The following is a 17,168-nucleotide window of genomic DNA, read 5'->3' as shown; positions in this document are numbered from 1 at the left end:
AAAAAAAAAAAGACTCTTAGCTTAAATTCCTTGTCCAAGATATCACAGTCAAAGATTTGGCAGAGGCAGCATCCAAACCAACTTTCGTCTGATTTCAGAGTCCATGCTATCTAGCACCTGGTAAGTTGCCCTAGTGAACCACTCACCTTTGGAAGTGTGAAAACAAAATCTGGATTACACTCAGGGAAAAAATAGAATGGGGTTCTAAATAGCTGATGAGCAGTTGAACGAAAACATCTTTTTATTGTCAATGTTCAGTTTCCTTTAATGATTCCCATCTTCGTGAAGGGCAGGTGCAGGCTTCTTGGCAATGGTAAAAAAATGTTCTCTTGGAGATCTTGTGCTGACTGAAGGCTTTGCCCAAATGCTTGAAGACCCCCTCCCAGGAAAAGTACTCTCCAACCAGTGTCTGGGTCTCTTTGCTTCCAGGATCCAGTTTCTGCCTTTTATATGACTCGGAGTCCATCTGCTAATCTGGACTCAGCAGACAGGCAAGCTCCTGGCCTTGAAAGACCCAGACTCAAGAAATGGAGCTGCTATTGTTGATTCTAAAGAGGATGACACTAGCAAAGGCATCTTCTTCAGCTCGTCCAATCGCTGGAACTTTCCAGTGATGAGACTGCAACTCATGAAGGTCTGGTGAGTTCAGGGAAGTGATACTCAGAGTACCACAGGGACCAGCCGTCTTTACCAAAGTGCTCTCCAAAACATGTCATTGCCTCAGAGTGTGTCCTCGATGGAGTACTTGCACTTAAATTCATTCAACTCAATGGTGTTCTTGGGCTGCTCACATTCCTTCACCTCCGCTTAAGGAGCAGGGGTGGCCACCTTTTTCTCCTCCTTCCGCTCAGCCTGGGGCTTCTGCTTCTCTTCCTGTGAACCTTTCTCTTTCCGTGGAGTGTCCTTTTTAGGCTGGCTCTTTGCAAATATTTTAGCATCAAAGTGGGCCATGTTCTCACACAGTTTCATTTCCACCCAAGACAGTCCGGAACTGGGGCTGGTAAATGTAGGTGAGGAACCAGCAGTTGATAATGGGAATGGCCTGGTAGAAAGAAGGCTCTAGAACCTACCTGCTTATAGAGTCACAACAAGGTGCAGATAACTATGATGTCAGTCAATGCCACTCGCTCACCCACCAGAAAAAGTCTTCATCTTCAAGTGAGCATCTAGCAACCCCAGACTTCACCTCACCTCCTCCCCTGCATCCTGGGTGGCCTGTTTGTCATGGTGCATTTTGCCCAAGGTGGGAACACCCTGGTACTGGCTATCATCAGCAAAATTCACCCACTGCACCGCCTGGGCTGCTGCCTCTGGAGGACTTCCCCACAGCTCCTCACTGCTCACAGGTGGCAATAGCATTGCTCTCCCACACAGAGAATCCATCATCACCCTCAAATGCTAGAACCTTGTGGGAAGGAAATTCAGGGGTACAGTTGGTTTGGCTAAAGTAAAAGTGAGCGTAGAGCACGCGAATCTGAGCCCCGCATTACCAAGCAGAATGAGGGCCTGCTCATCATACACCCGCCCTCCGGTTTTCAGGACATGTGTTCAGGCTCCCAGCCGCCTTGGTGATTTCGCAGAGAAAGGGGGTGGGGGTCTCCACGCTGTAGCAAAGTAAGCAAAGTAAACGAAAACATCTTTTTTTTTTTCCTTTTTTTTTTTTGAGACAGAGTTTCACTCTTGTCGCCCAGGCTGGTGGAGTGCAATGGCACGATCTCAGCTCACTGCAACCTCCGCCTCCCGGGTTCAAGCGATTCTCCTGTCTCAGCCTCACGAGTAGCTGGGATTACAGGCACCTGCCACCAAGCCCAGCTAATTTTTGTATTTTTAGTAGAGACGGAGCTTCACTATGTTGGCCAGGCTGGTCTCAATCTCTTGATCTCAGGTGATCCACCCGCCTCCGCCTCCCAAAGTGCTTGGATACGGGCATGAGCCACTGACCCGGTGGAAAACATTTTTGAGAACGATTACAACTGTGGGCTTTTAGCCTTCCCAATAACATGAGAACTTCAAGTTTGGAGTAGTTTTACAACATTCAGAGATGAGTTTAAGAAGACAGTTATGATGGAAGCAGCAGAATTAGCAAAAGCAAAGTATGATTTCTCCCCTTCTCCTACGTACGCCAGCATTACAGATGTATCTTATTCTGCGTTATGTTGAAGTTCTTTACATTTGAGGTACATCAGAAGTAGACAGGGGACATCAACACACATGTTTCACAGACATGCAAGCCCTTGGAGAGATGTGGAACCTGATGGAATCTATTTCCTTGCCTTCTGCTACCTCCAGGCACCAATGTAATGAGGCTCATCCCACCATTGCACTGAAAATTTTCCTGTAGGTGACTAAAGACTTCCTTGTTTCTAGATGAGTAAAGCATCCCAAACCTTATCTTCCTAGATCTCTAAGCAGTAGCCAACACAGCAGAACAGTTCCTCTTTTCATAAACTCTCTCTTTCCTTGGTTTCTATGGGATCCAAGTATCCTCTTTTTTCTTTTTTCTCTTGAGTAGCCTTTTTGAAGTTTCTCCTGCAGGCCTTTCTTGCAATGTGTGGTCCTCAAGCACCTACCTAAGTACTCTTCTAATTCTACCCAGTATCCCTGGAGAGTCTCATCTGCTCTATGGCTTTTTTTTTTCCCTCCATTTGTAAAATGATGACCCCGAATCAATCTCTCAAGTAAAGTCTTCCCTTCTGGGCTTAAGGTTTATATTTACTCATACAAAATTCTTAATTGCCAATCATCTCCAATGTAAATGCCTCAGAATCACTTTAAATTCAACCTGTCCAATACGGAACCCACAATCTTTCCCTTGTCCCCAGCTCTCTTCACTGGGTATCCACAACGCTGAGTAATACATCACAACCACACTGCCACCAAAGACAGAAACATACTTGACATCTCCCTGGGCCTCACACAACAAATCCAGTCATCACTGACACCTGTCAATGGGACTGACTGAATGTCATTCAAACCTCACAGTTCTCTATTGAAATGGCAATGCTTCAGGGAGGCATTCTATGTAATTCTATTGTAATTCTATGGAGGACTTAATTTCCTGGTGGAAATTAAAATACATATTATATTAAATTACATATTATATTATTATATTAAAATACATATTATATTATTATTTAATTCTTATTTTAAAATAAGATTATATTTAAATATTAAATATATATTAAAATACATATTATACTATTAAATTAAAATATATATTAAAATACATATTATATTATTATTATGATACATATTATATTATATATTTGTTTATTATTTATTACCCATATTAAAATACATATTATATTATTATTTATTTTAATTCTTATTTTATTATTTTTAATTTTTTATGGACTTCTGAAATTATGTGTGTTAGTAGGATATTTTATCTACTAATTTTAATAGAATGGAAGGTATATTACAAAATATATGTCAAGATTGCAGCATTAGGGCTAATAAAGTTACAAAAACTTACTGCTCAAGTCCATCCACTTGGTTACATTACCACTGGCTCCAACCCCATCTCCAAGCACTATCATTATGGTCATTATTATAACAATGTGATTATAATGATAATAATGATTTCCTAAATGGTCTCTTTGCCTTCAGTGTTGGTTCACTCTCATTTTCTACTACCAATCAAAGAAACTGGAAAATAAAAACTGATCATGTCACTTCTCTATTTAAAACCCTTGCATATTGCTCTTAGAAAAAGTCCCAGCCATTTTAAAAACTTCACAGAATTCTGGATGAGTCAAGTCCTAGATATTTTTCAGTTTTTTTCACTCTGCTCCGTGACACTTTACTTCAAGTCCCTGTCCTACTGAACTACTTAAGTTTCTCATTTGTTGTCATGCTTTTTCCTACCTGTAAATCTTTGCCTAACAACTACTTATCTCTCACATCTCAGCATAGATATCTTTCCTCAGGGAGATTTCTTTGGTCTTCCTTTATCTGCCCACAATATTCTATTGTAGCAATTACGATGCTGAAGCATAATTCCCTGCTGAATTTTTTCGTTCCCCCCGACTAAAATGTAGGTTCCACGGTGGCAGGGATAGTGCCTATCCAATCTCCTGTTATATCTCTTGTGCACAGTATATTTCCTGACACTTTGCAAGTTACAAAATATCTGTCGATAAATGCATAAATTAAGGAATAGATAAATAAGTATATGAACAGTAACCGGGTCCTCATTTTTCAGACTGGAACCCTGTTAGATGCATTTTTATTAATGGTTTTAGTATCAGATAGCAGGGAGTTTAAGTCCTAGCTCTGCCACTTACTAGCAGATTGACAATAGGGTAGTGAATTCAAATGTTCACGCCTTTGTTTTATTGTATCATTGCTGCTGTTTGTTTTTTTTTCTTTTTAATAATTTGCAAAATGAGGATAATTATATCCACAATGACCTACATTTGTGGGTAGGGTAATTGTAAAGAATGCATGAGTTCCCACTTGGGAGCAGACATTAAGAATGGGAATTATTTTTGTTATACTCTATTGAGCTGTTCAATCAAGAGACACAACAGGATACCTGATAGTGTACAAGACGTTTGGGGTTTTTGTTTTTTTAAATTCATCTTCGGGCTCTGGGTTGCTGTTAATGGCAGCTGTTCACAGATTAGTCATAAACAGCTTGGTGAAGGAGGCATGAGAAAGATAAAGGGTGGTGGCCTGATTACCTCTAGCCATCCTCATGCACAAACACACACCTACCTGTCATGTATGGAAATGTCTCAGAATGTGGGCCCAGCCCAGACCTCAACCAAAGCATTGGTTTCAAAGGTTGAGGGAACATAAAAACAACCTCAGAAATCACCTCTTCGGTCATCACAGAATGCCAGTGCTAGAAGAAACTCTAGCCATCATCCCATCCAAATTTATCATTGCAAAATGAAGAAACTTGGACCTAGCAAGGGGGAAAAGAGGTATTCAAGATTACGCAGAGAGTTTGCTGCAGAAATGACATGCAAGCATAACCACCACTTCACATATAGTCTAATCGCTACCACCACTATCAACAAGGCTACTATAAATATATTTTTTCCTTTATTAGGGTATAATTTACACAAAGTTAAACATCAAGGTATGTTTTACATACAGTTTAAATTTACCCTTTAAAGTAAGTTCTGTGAGTTTTGTCAAACACAATTTTGTCACCAGACTATACTCATGACACAAAATGTCCACCATCCAAAAGAATTCCTTTGTGCTCATTTATAGTAAGCCTTCCCCTCCCTGCTCAGCCCCTAACCACCAAAGTTCTGCTTTTTGTTGCTACAGTTTTGCTTTTTGAAAACATTATATAAATGAAATTAGAATTATACAGTTACAGCATTTTGAGTCTGGGTCCTACCACTTAGAATAATACTTTGAAATTCGTTCTTGGTGTTGCACAGATTAGTGATTCATTCCTAATGGTGCTGAGTAATATCTTATTATGTGGACGTACTAGAGCTTATGTTTAGGGCTATTACAGCCACTATAAACATTCATCTGCGGTTTTTGTGTAAATGTAAGTATTGGTTTCACTTGAGTATATATCTAAGAGTGAGATTGCTGGGTAAATACTTACATGGTTATACAATAACGATATATACTGCCAAACTGTTTTCTTATGTTACATTCCCACCAACAAGGAATGAGAGTTTTAGTTTCTCTATATACTCTTTAGCACTTGATATTTTTTTTACTTTGTTTTTGATTTTTTTACCTTTTTTAATTTTGTTTTTAATTTTTTAGTTTTAGATAGGTGGGTAGCAATATCTCATTATGGTTTTGATTTTCATTTCTCTAATGTCAAATGGTGCAGATTATCTTTTCATATACCTGTCCTCCACATGTCTACTCTGAATTTCTATTCAAATATTTTGCACCTTTTGTTTACATTGGGTTTTTTCATATTACTTAGTTTTGAAACCATAATTTATGTATACTGGCTCCAAATCTTTTAACAGATATATGAGTTTTTTCCTAATCTGTGGTTTGTCTGTATTTCTGTCTGTGTATTTCTGTCTGTGGCAATCATGTTTTTGGTACTATGTCTAAGAAACCTTTATCTAATCCAAGGATACAAATATTTCCCTCTATATTTTTTTCAAGAAATTTTAGAGTAAAAGTTTTTACATTTAGGACTGTGACCCATTTTGAGTTACTTTTTATATAACAATATATAGATCAACATTTATTCCTTATTTCTTTTTTGTCCAATTGCTTCCCATTATGTATCGAAAGCGTTATCTTTACTTCATTGGTTGATCCGTGCACCTTCATTGAAAAGCAATTGACCATACAAATGTAAGTGTATTTCTGGACTGCCTTCTGTTCCATCAATATGCCTAGCCTTTCTCCAATATAATACTGTCTTAATCATTGAGCTTTATGCAAGCCTTCATATTAGTTTGAGTGGTGCCTCAGACTTCATTCTACATGGTTTTATTGTTTTCATTTCTTTTTGTTATTCTAGTTATTTGCCTTTCCATTTAATATTAAAATTAGTTTGCTTGTTTTTATACAAAATCATGCTAGAATTATGATTAGATCTCTGTTGAATCTATAGATCACATTAGGAAGAGTCAACGTCTTCTAATTCATGAATACAATAAATATCTTCATTTATATAGGGGTCATTTTTTACTTCTTTTAACAGAACTGTATAGTTATAAGCAAACATAATTTGTAGTTATTCTGTTAGACATATATCTAAGAATTTTATGGTTTTGGTGTTATTAGAAAAGGTGCATTTTAATTCCAATTTCCAATTGTTCTCTGCAAGTATGTAGAAATGCAATTGATTTTTGTAGGTTAACCATGTATCCTTCAAACTTGTTAAATGCACTTATTATTTCTAATAGCATTTTTGTAGATTCTTTGAGATTTTCCACATAGCCAGTCATGCCTTCTGTACATACAGACAGTTTTACCTCTCCCTTTTCAATCCTCTTACTTCTTTTTCTTCCATTATTGCACTAGTAAGGACCTTTGGTTCAACATCAAAAAGGAATAGGGAGAGAGGATATTTGTGTCTTGTGCTTGACCCAAGAAGAATGAATTAATCTTTCATCATTAAGTGTGATGTTAAAATCTTTAAGCATGAGTGTTTTATAGATGTTCCTTATCAAGTAGAGGAATTTCCCTTCTATTGCTAGTCTTCTGAGAGGTATATGCATAAAGACATTTTATATACATGTATATAACTATATATGTATATTATATAATAGATACTGAATCTTGTCAAATGACTTTTCTGTATCTATTGAAATGATATATGCTTTTTCATATTTAATCTGATCATATGATAAATTGAATTTATTGATTTTTCAAATGTTGAATAAGATTTGCATTTCAGATATAAACCCTACTTAGTTGATTTGCTAGTAGTTTTGCGGGGATTTTTATTTTTATGTTTCTGAGGGATATTAATTTGTAATTTTCTTGTCTTGTCATTTCTCATTCTGATTTTAGCATCAGGGTAATGTTGGCTTCCCAAAATGATTGGGCCAATAAGCTCAATGAATTATGATCAGTATCATTAGCCATTAGGGAAAAGCACATCAAAAGCAAAATTATATACCACTCCATACCTACTATGATGACTAGAATAAAAAGGATGCAATAACAAGGGTAGGTTATAATATGGAGAAACTGGAATTCTCTTAAATTGCTAGTGGGAATGTGAAATAGTGTAGATGCTTTGAAGAGTCTGGAAGTTTCTCACAAGTTTAAAATGAGTTATCATATGACCCAGCAATTCCATTCCTATGTGTATACCCATGAGAAATGAAAATATATATTCATTCATACACTTATTCAGGAATGTTCACAGTAGCATTATTCATAATAGCCAAATGGTAGTAGAACAAACCAAGTGTTTATCAATAGGTGAATGGATAAATAAAATGTGGTATATCTATACACTGGAATATTATTTAGCAGTAATACAGAATGAAGTACTGATACACACTATTACACAGAAGAACCTTGAAAACATGATAAGTAAAAGAAGCTGGACGCAAAAAGCCACATATTGTATGATTTGTTTTATATAAAATGTCAGTGGCAGAGGTGATTCCAGAGCCCCACTGGAACAATAGCCAAAGCTCAACCCAAGGAATCAGATGTAAACAAGGAAGGCAGTTAAGAGTCCAGTGGCTTTTGTTTTTCTAGCAGCTGGAGCTATGGCTGAGGGTGGAGGCAACATTTCAAAACAGGTACTATGTCATGCCTCACTTTGGTACACAGGATGGAGTGAAGGGAACATTTTACAAAATTATAAATTAATTACATGGAAATAGTGACTCCCCCCTAAATTAAGAAGGCCATAGTACAAAATTAATAGTGTAAATATTTCTATGCCAATTATGCATAATTTATCTATGCCAGATAAGGGTATAATAATACCTAAATTACAAGGTTTTTGTGGGACCAAATGAGGTAATAAATACATAATTGATATGAAAGCTATAAATTGTCAAACTATAAATCGAAGAGTAACTGTGATCAGTTAAAGTAGGTTTATCTACTGAGTCAATGATAGAGGTAACACAGATCCGTAAAAAAACAGTTAATCCAAAAGTAGGCCAAAAGATGGAAAATAAAACATCTAGCAACATTGTAGATTTAAAAGCAATTATATTAATAATTACATTAATGTAAGCAATCTAAACACATTAATTATAAAACAGAGATAGTCAGTTTATGCTGTTTACAAAAAAATCCACTTTAAATATAAAAACATAGATGAGAGTAAGTGAATGCAAAAAGATTTATTATTAAACACACAAAAAAAAACTTGGAATGGTTATATTAACATGAGAACAGATAGTATTCAGAACAAGGAATACTATCAGAGATAAAAAAGAACATTGCGGCGGGACAGGCGGCTCATGCTTGTAATCCTAGCACTTTGGGAGGCAGAGGCGGGCGGATTGCCTGAGCTCAGGAGTTCAAGACCAGCATGGGCAACACGGTGAAATCCCGTCTCTACTAAAATACAAAAAATTAGCCCGTCTCTACTAAAATACAAAAAATTAGCCAGTGGCTACTAAAATACAAAAAATTAGCCGGGTGTGGCGGGGTGCGCCTGTAGTCCCAGCTACTTGGGAGGCTGAGACAGGAGAATTGCTTGAACCCTGGGGGCGGAGGTTGCAATGAGCCTAGATCGCGCCATAGCCCTCTACTCCAGCGTGGGCGACAAAGCGAGGCTCCGTCTCCAACAAAAACAAACAAACAAACAAACAAAAGGAACACTGCATAATCAGAAAGGAGTCAATTAACTAAGAAAACATAAAAATCCTATATGTATAAGCAAGTAACAATAGATTCTCAAATCTGCAAAGTAAAATTTGACAGACAAGAAAAGAGAAGTATACAAATTTAAAATTCTAGTTGGAGACTTCAAAACTAGTCTCTCAGTGATTGATAGATTAAACCGATAGAAAATCAGTAAAGATACAGAAAACCTGATTATCACAATTAATGAAAAATGACCTAATTAACCTTTATAAAATATTCCAACTTAAATATAAATTTTAGTATGTGCAGAGGAAACATTAATCAGGATAGACTTTACGGAGTCATTCAACCAACCTTAACAAATTTAACAAAATTGAAATGATGCAGAGAATGCTTTCGTAACTTAATGGCAGTGGCAGATATATAAACAATAACTCATGATTTAATATAATAGAGATGTGTGCACAGTGAGCACACAGGAAAAGTGATTAATTGTACCATGGATTAAGTCAGGGATGTGGCTACAATGTCTTTCTGAAGGATTTAATGTTTGAAGGATGAATTGGTGGGGATGAATTGGTTCAAGCAGAACAAGTAGAGTGATAAAATAAGTCAAGTTCTGGAGCATGCCTGATAAGGTAAAACAGGAGATAACATGGTTAGAGAGCGGTGGGAAGCGATAATACAAATAGTCAGCATTTGTTAAACATACATGATGCCAAGCTTTTTATAGCACGATTTCATTTATAATTTATTTATTTCATTGATATTTTGTTTCAGATTATTAAAATTTTTGGGACTGATACTTTTATTATCTTTATATTGAAGATGGAGAACTAAAGTTTAGAGAGTATAAGCGAACTGCCAAATCACATTGTTAGTAGCTGAGAAGATATTAAATTATTCAACAACTAGGGAGCAAGCACCAACCCAGCCTAGTAGACTGGATATGAGCATCCCAGTACATGCCCAGTAAATACTAGCCCTGGTGAAGTCAGAAATTGAATGTAGGCTACCTGACTCTAGAACTTGTGCATTGAGATTACTCTATACTACTCCTAAAGTGAAGCTAGAGATACTGATTGTGAATGAAGTATGAAAGGCCTTATTTATATGCAATCAGGAGCCATTGAAATTATTAGAGAAATGACAGAGGATGTAAACATAATTATGTTATAGAGTGATAAAAATGGCAGCAATGTGGAAGACAGCCTGGAATGGGGAGAGGCAAACATCAGAGAGACTTTAGATTGTTATTGCAAGAGTCAAGACGAAGCCCCAAACTGTGACACTTATTGTGGAAGTGAAAGAGGTTGATAAATTTTAAGGATATTTAAGAGGAAAATTGATAGCACTTTGTGAGAAAATTGGTTCTGTGGTAATAAAAGGTAAAGAAAATTCACATTTCTAACATAATTTGATGCATGTCAATGTCCTTATCTGAAATTCTAATTAGGGAACAGGAAGAGAGAAAAAATTCCTAGCTATGAGTTTAAATACTTAATGATTTTTTACTCTCCACTCCCAAACATTCTCTGTTCCTTCTCTCTTCTCTTTCCCCTCCATTTTTTTCCTTCCAACATGTTTATTAATTAAAACAAATTTTGAGATTCAGTTATTTCACTTCAATCTTCACTTCTAATAACATTGAAGAATTTGAGGTTCATTCCTAGAAATATGCTATGCTCTTCCATGCTTCTGTGTCTTCACAGATGCCATTCCTCCTACCTGAGGTGTCTTCTCCACACCTTGTTTGCATAGTGAACACCTACACAATCACTTTTCAAGGCCCAAACAATGATTTGTCCATGACCCCCTCCCACAGGCAACATTAACCACTCCCTGCTAGTCTTCTATAGGAATCTGTTCACAACTCCATTAGCATTTCTCATATTTAAATTGCAATTATTTGGTTATGTGTTTGCCTCCTCAACAAAGGTAGGTCAGGGACTGTTGTTTTGTATTTTCTTGTCCCCAGTGCCTGGCAGAGTACCAGGCAAATAATATAAGCTCAATAAATAAATGTTCACTGAAAAAGTAACTGTTAAATGGACCTATGGCATGCAGATTGACTAATGTATAAGCCACATAGAGGAAGGTGATTAGGGTAACAAAGAGTGTGTCCACTCCTCAGCATGTAGACACCATAGGAATGGGACCCCTAGCTGAAGCCACATGCATCCCTTCCAAGACTAGTCTGAAACTTTAGCTGGAATGAACAAAGAACAAGAGAGGGGTTTATGATTTCTTTATGAGACTTGCAAGGAGGAAACATATTCCAGATGTGATATTAAAGAGGAACTAGAGCCCTTTAATGACTTCTAGTTTCCTCATATGATTTCAACTTCTTACATACTATTCTTCAATCCTTTATGGAACTTCTCTCAGTCCTATTCTGCACTCCCTGATCACGGGTTTTTTAATAAGAAAAGAATTATGAGGGCTTCTCCAGGTAGATTCACAAATAAAAGTACCAGATGCCCGGTTAAATTTAAATTTCAGCTAAAAATGTAAGAAAAAATTAATTTCAGCTAAACAACAAATAATTTTTTAGTATCAGTATTCCTGTGAAATGTTTGGTATATACTTATCCCAAAAAAATTCCTCATTGTTATCTGAAATTCACATTTAATTGGGCATCATGTATTTTATCCTACAGCCCTATCTCCAGTCCTATTTCTGCTGAGGATATAAAAGACACTGTGTAAACTGCATGTTTGCTATATCAAACTGAGCAAAAACATAGTGAATGAAATAGGCCAGAATTTTATTCAGAGGCTAATGAAAAAAAGCAGAGTTGGCACAGATGAATCTGTGGGCAAACAAGTTGGTAACATGGTGTTCCTTTCTTGGCCCAGGCATTTTGCCAATAGCAACCATAAGCATATGCCAGTGCAACTTAACAGAATAGCTAAAAGCAGGAACATTGGAATCAAAGGTTCATGTGTCCAATTCCCTGCTCTGGCTGGTATATGATTTGTAACCCTGGGAAAACTCCTCTAAGCTTAAATTTCCATATATAAAATGAGGAAATGGTGGCCTCTCAACAATTTTATTGATACATTGTATCTAACTCAGCACCTAACCAGAAGAGGCAGCCTATTATTATTATTATTAGTGGTGGTGGTGGTGGTCCTAAAATGTCACTCCCTCCTCTAAGACAACTCAAAGTAGAATAGAATAGAATAGAATAGAATAGAATAGAATAGAATAGAATAGAATAGAATAGAATAGAATAGAATAGAATAGAATAGACAAGTTTATTATTTATTTTTCACTTAGTATTTGCAAGGCACTGTGCTAGTTTTACAAATTTTCTTATCTAATCTTTATAACAACACCAAGAGGTATCATTATTCCTATTTTATGGACACTGGATCCAAAGCACAGAGAAATTAAAAATATTTTAAGGTTACAGTGTCACACAGCTCGTAAGGGGCAAATCTGAAATTCAAACTCAGTTCTGTGTGATCCCAAAACCCATGCTTTTAACCGCTAATGCATACATTGAAATCTCTCCATGAGATTGCCAACCCAAATTGTAATTATTTTCTACCTTGAGAAAAAAAAACACTCAGATGATTTTTAATTAAGTCTGGAAAAGTCCATAGGAATTAAAACATTTCTTATTTCCTTCATTCCTATACCTTCTTACCAAGGTAGAATAGTGTTGTAGAAGAAGGTTCTCCTCTTCTTCCCAGCTTGGATAAAACCCTCTTTCATAATCTCAGTTTCTCATCTAACCTAAAGCAAATTCACTTGCTTATGGCAGTGGAAGATAAATCACAGCTTTTTAATTGTTATTTATATGGCCAACTTTAAGGGCTCTTTACAGTTATCAGGTGTTCGTTTTTATCTCCTATATTCTTACAATGGTGCTGATATATAGGCAGAAATTTATATTATGTCCCTTTTACAGGTGTAGAAACTGAGACCCAGAGGGTATCTATCATTTGCCAGAGTCACACAGATAATAAGCAAAAGAACCTGGCCCCTCTTCTCAGAATTATTTATTAGCTCATATATTCAATGCATATTTGTTGGGTATCTTTTACAAACAAGGCACTATCCTAGACAGCAAAGCCATTTCCCTGAACAAGATGGATCAGAATGCTTCCCTTTGAGATTTTAACATTCCTTGGAAAGAGAGACATTAAGTTATCGAAATTTAAGTGCTGAGAAGAAAGAATACAGAGTGTAGAAAAGTTAATCATATAGGGATCTGAATTGGATTAGAGAGTCACAGAAGTTTTCACCAAAGACAAGACATTTTAGCTGAGACCTGAAGCTGTGAGGAACAAACCAAGAGGAGAGAAAGAATAAGAACAACAAGCAGGGAAAACGAAGGGTATTGAATCAGGGCCATGCAATGAGATAGTGTTACTGACAGGAATCGAGGCCAGCTATCCTGACACTCAGGACAGTGCTAGCTTTTTGATACCAGACCTCCAAAAGCAGCTGATTTAGGATTTGTCTGCTTGCCCTATCCAGCTGCTATTCCTAAGAAGCAAGCAAATTTCTGTCTTAAGTTGCTGTATCTACAGCCTTCACTTATCATAGAGTGCCCTTGTGATGATTAGAAAAATATGCACCCTTTCCCAGGCAAACACAGCAATACGTCATGATCCATGGCCTGAGAGAGGACACTTGAATGTCATTCCCCCACTAGCCTCTTGGACAATCACAGTGCCCAGTCATCAGTAGTGACCCTGATGACATAAATCTACCTCAATGAAGGCCTTCTAATGTCTAGATTTTATTAGAGGCTCTGGCCTTGTCTGTCCTCTACAAACAGTGGTGATCTAGAGTCTAGAATCTAGAGTCTAGATTCAACCCTTTGTACAAGAGAGACAAAACCAGTGTCTTCCTGAGAAGATAGGTTGGGGAAGCCTGGGAAGGCCACACCATGCAAGGTGCAAGCAGAGGTCCCTGATTACTTTCCAGAAGTGGTTGGGTGCCTTGTGAAGAGTACTAACTAGTAAGTAAGAAACATTGCCCTAGCCTTGGCTCTGAGATGCTGGATGAACTTCCTTTTGTCCATACTTTAGTTAATTTTCCCATTTATAAAATGGTCTTTTGACACATGCAAAGTATAAGTATTGGTAAATCAATAAGTTTAGGTATTCCCAAGTCCACATTCCAATTAACTGAATTTATAGCATTCCTCAGGATAACCAATATCATCTAGACTTGAACCAAACTTTATTCTTTTGTGTATATTGCAAACGGAGATTATTTTACACCGGAAATACATAGCAGCATCTCAAATCCAATGTTCTGTTTCACCAAGTGCAAATATATTTAATCCAGTTAATTATTTCTTTTTAAAAAAAAAAAAAGATGGTAAGATAGACTTTGTTCAAGGGGAACCATGGTGATGGGTATGGGTATAGAGACCACAGCAATGGAGTCTGGCAGTCGGAGAGAAAGATTGGTCTTAATCAATTCCCAAATTATTTTTTTCTTCTTCTGTTTTTTTTGTTTTGTTTTATTTTGTTTTGTTGTGTTGTGTGTGTGTGTGTTTTTGGTATTTGCCATGTGCCTCGGTTAATATGTATTCAACTCTAAAAAAGATAGTTTTGCCCTTGAGAAGCCTATAGCCTATTGGTAAAGACATTTAAAAAGGACCTAGCAGGTACATCAGAGGATCATCCATCTCTGTTTGGAAAAACCAGAACAAACTTTCAGAGGAGGTGAAGTCAAAGGTGAGACCAAGACCAAGCAATAGAATAGGCTCCATGAGGATTCAGAAGTAATAAAACATTCTTCTCTTGAGACCTACAGGCTAGGAATCAACCTAAGTGTCCATCAACAGGTGAATAGAAAAAGAAACCATGATATGTATACACTGGAATACTATTTACTATAGAGCCTTAAAAAAGAAGGAAATCCTATCATTTGCAACACAGTTGAACCTGGAGGACATGACGTTACATGAAATAAACCAGGCACTGAAAGACAAAGAAAGACAAATACATACCACATGATCTCATTTACATGCGGACTTTAAACAAGATGAACTCACTGAGGCAGAGAGTAGAATGATAGTTACTAGAGACTGGGAGTTGAGTAGTGGGAGGGATTGGGGAGATGTTGGTCAAAAGATATAAAATTTGAGCTCAACAGGAGGAATAAGTTTGAGACATCTATTGTACATCATGGTGGCTATAGTTAATAACATTGTATTTTATACTTGAAAATTGCTAAGACAGCAGATTTTAAGTGTTCTCGCCACACAAAAAAAAATAAGTATGAGTAATCTGGGTATTAAATAGCCAGATACAGCCTTTGCACAATATATGCATATTTCAAAACATCATATTGTGCACCATGAGTATGTACAATATTTTGCCAATAAACAAATAAGTAGATCCACAAGCTGAAAGAGAAGACAGCTGTTAAAACACTTAGTTCTCCTATGAGAACACATGGACACATTCGGGGGAGCAACACACACTGGGGCCTGTCAGGGTTTCAAGGGGAAAGAGAGCATCAGGACAAATAGCTAATGGATGCTGGGCTTAATACCTAGGTGCCGGCTGGGTGTGGTGGCTCACGCCTGTAATCCCAACACTTTGGAAGGCGGAGGCGGGCAGATCACAAGGTCAGGAGATTGAGATGATCCTGGCCAACATGGTGAAACCCCGTCTCTACTAAAAATACAAAACTTAGCTGGGCATGGTGGTTCATGCCAGTAGTCCCAGCTACTCAGGAGGCTGAGGCAGGAGAATCCCTTGAACCAGGGAGTCGGAGGTTGCAGTGAACCCGAGATCATACCACTGCACTCCAGCCTGGTGACACAGCGAGACTCAGTCTCAAACAAACAAACAAACAAACAAACAAAATCTAGGTGACAGGTTGATCTGTGCAGCAAATCATCATGGCACATGTTTACCTACGTAACAAACCTGCACATCCTGCTGGCTACATGTGTAGCCCGGAACTTCAAATAAAAGTTGATGGAAATAAAAGAGAAAAATAAAAGTAAAATAAATAAGACAGTTTTTTTGTTGTTGTTGTTGTTGTTGCCTGTTCGTTTTGAGACAGAGTCTCACTCTGTCACCCGGGCTGGAGTGCAGTGGTGTGATCTCAGCTCACTGCAATCTCCGCCTCGCAGGGTTCAAGCAATTCTCCTGCCTCAGCCTCCCAAGTAGCTGGGATTACAGGTGTCTGCCACTATGCCCAGCTAATTTTTTGTATTTTTAGTAGAGACGGGGTTTCACCATGTTGGCCAGGATGGTCTCAAACTCCTGACCTCGTGATTCACCCACCTTGGCCTCCCAAAGTGCTGGGATTATAGGTGTGAGCCACCACGCCCAGCCAACACTTAGTTCTTATACAATGGGGTCAAGTGTGCTATAGGACAGATGATGAAGTAACAAACTCTGCCTGGAGAAGGGTGGAGTGGTTATCATGAAGGTATCACAAAGAAGGACCATTTGAACTGAGGAATATGTAGGAGTGATCCGAAGGGAGAAGAAGAGGAGGGTATCTGAGGAAGAAGGAAGAGCAAGAGCAGAGGCATGGGGTGTGAAAGGGCATGCCCATGTGGGAACAAGGGATTGTCCCAGAGCATGAGGGAAGGATAGAGTGTACAGGGAGTGCATAGGCTTGCCTTGCCAATCTGATTTGTTGCCTGCTGCTTGACACTGACAAGTAATTCTACCTGATATCCCTCTAATGATCAATGTTGGCCTTGAAACTAGCCTCAAGAGATTCACTCCAGAACCCTTTATAGATACAAATTTTAAAAATCAAGAGGGTTTTTCTTTCCCTATATGAAAAATGTTTGGTTTGAATGATAGGGTATGTCTCATTAGTACAGATCCAAAAGCAAGCTGTGCAGACATCTTGTGCAACAATCTAAATTCCAAAGCAGATGATGTCACCTATCTATGCCCTATAAATGGAGCATTGTTTCACATGTATCT

At 37.6% G+C, this 17,168-nt stretch overlaps 1 pseudogene; it reads right to left on the bottom strand.

Annotated features, from left to right (window-relative positions):
- Positions 1 to 247: 247 nt before the first annotated feature.
- LOC129036256 (elongation factor 1-gamma-like) lies at positions 248 to 1,486 on the bottom strand (annotated as a pseudogene).
- Between the last annotated feature and the right edge of the window lie 15,682 nt (positions 1,487 to 17,168).

This window comes from Pongo pygmaeus, chromosome 4 (genome assembly GCF_028885625.2).
Source record: "Pongo pygmaeus isolate AG05252 chromosome 4, NHGRI_mPonPyg2-v2.0_pri, whole genome shotgun sequence".
NCBI lineage: Eukaryota > Metazoa > Chordata > Mammalia > Primates > Hominidae > Pongo > Pongo pygmaeus.
The sequence above is the reverse complement of the archived record's forward strand: the minus strand, read 5'-3'. Positions and strand labels throughout refer to the sequence as shown.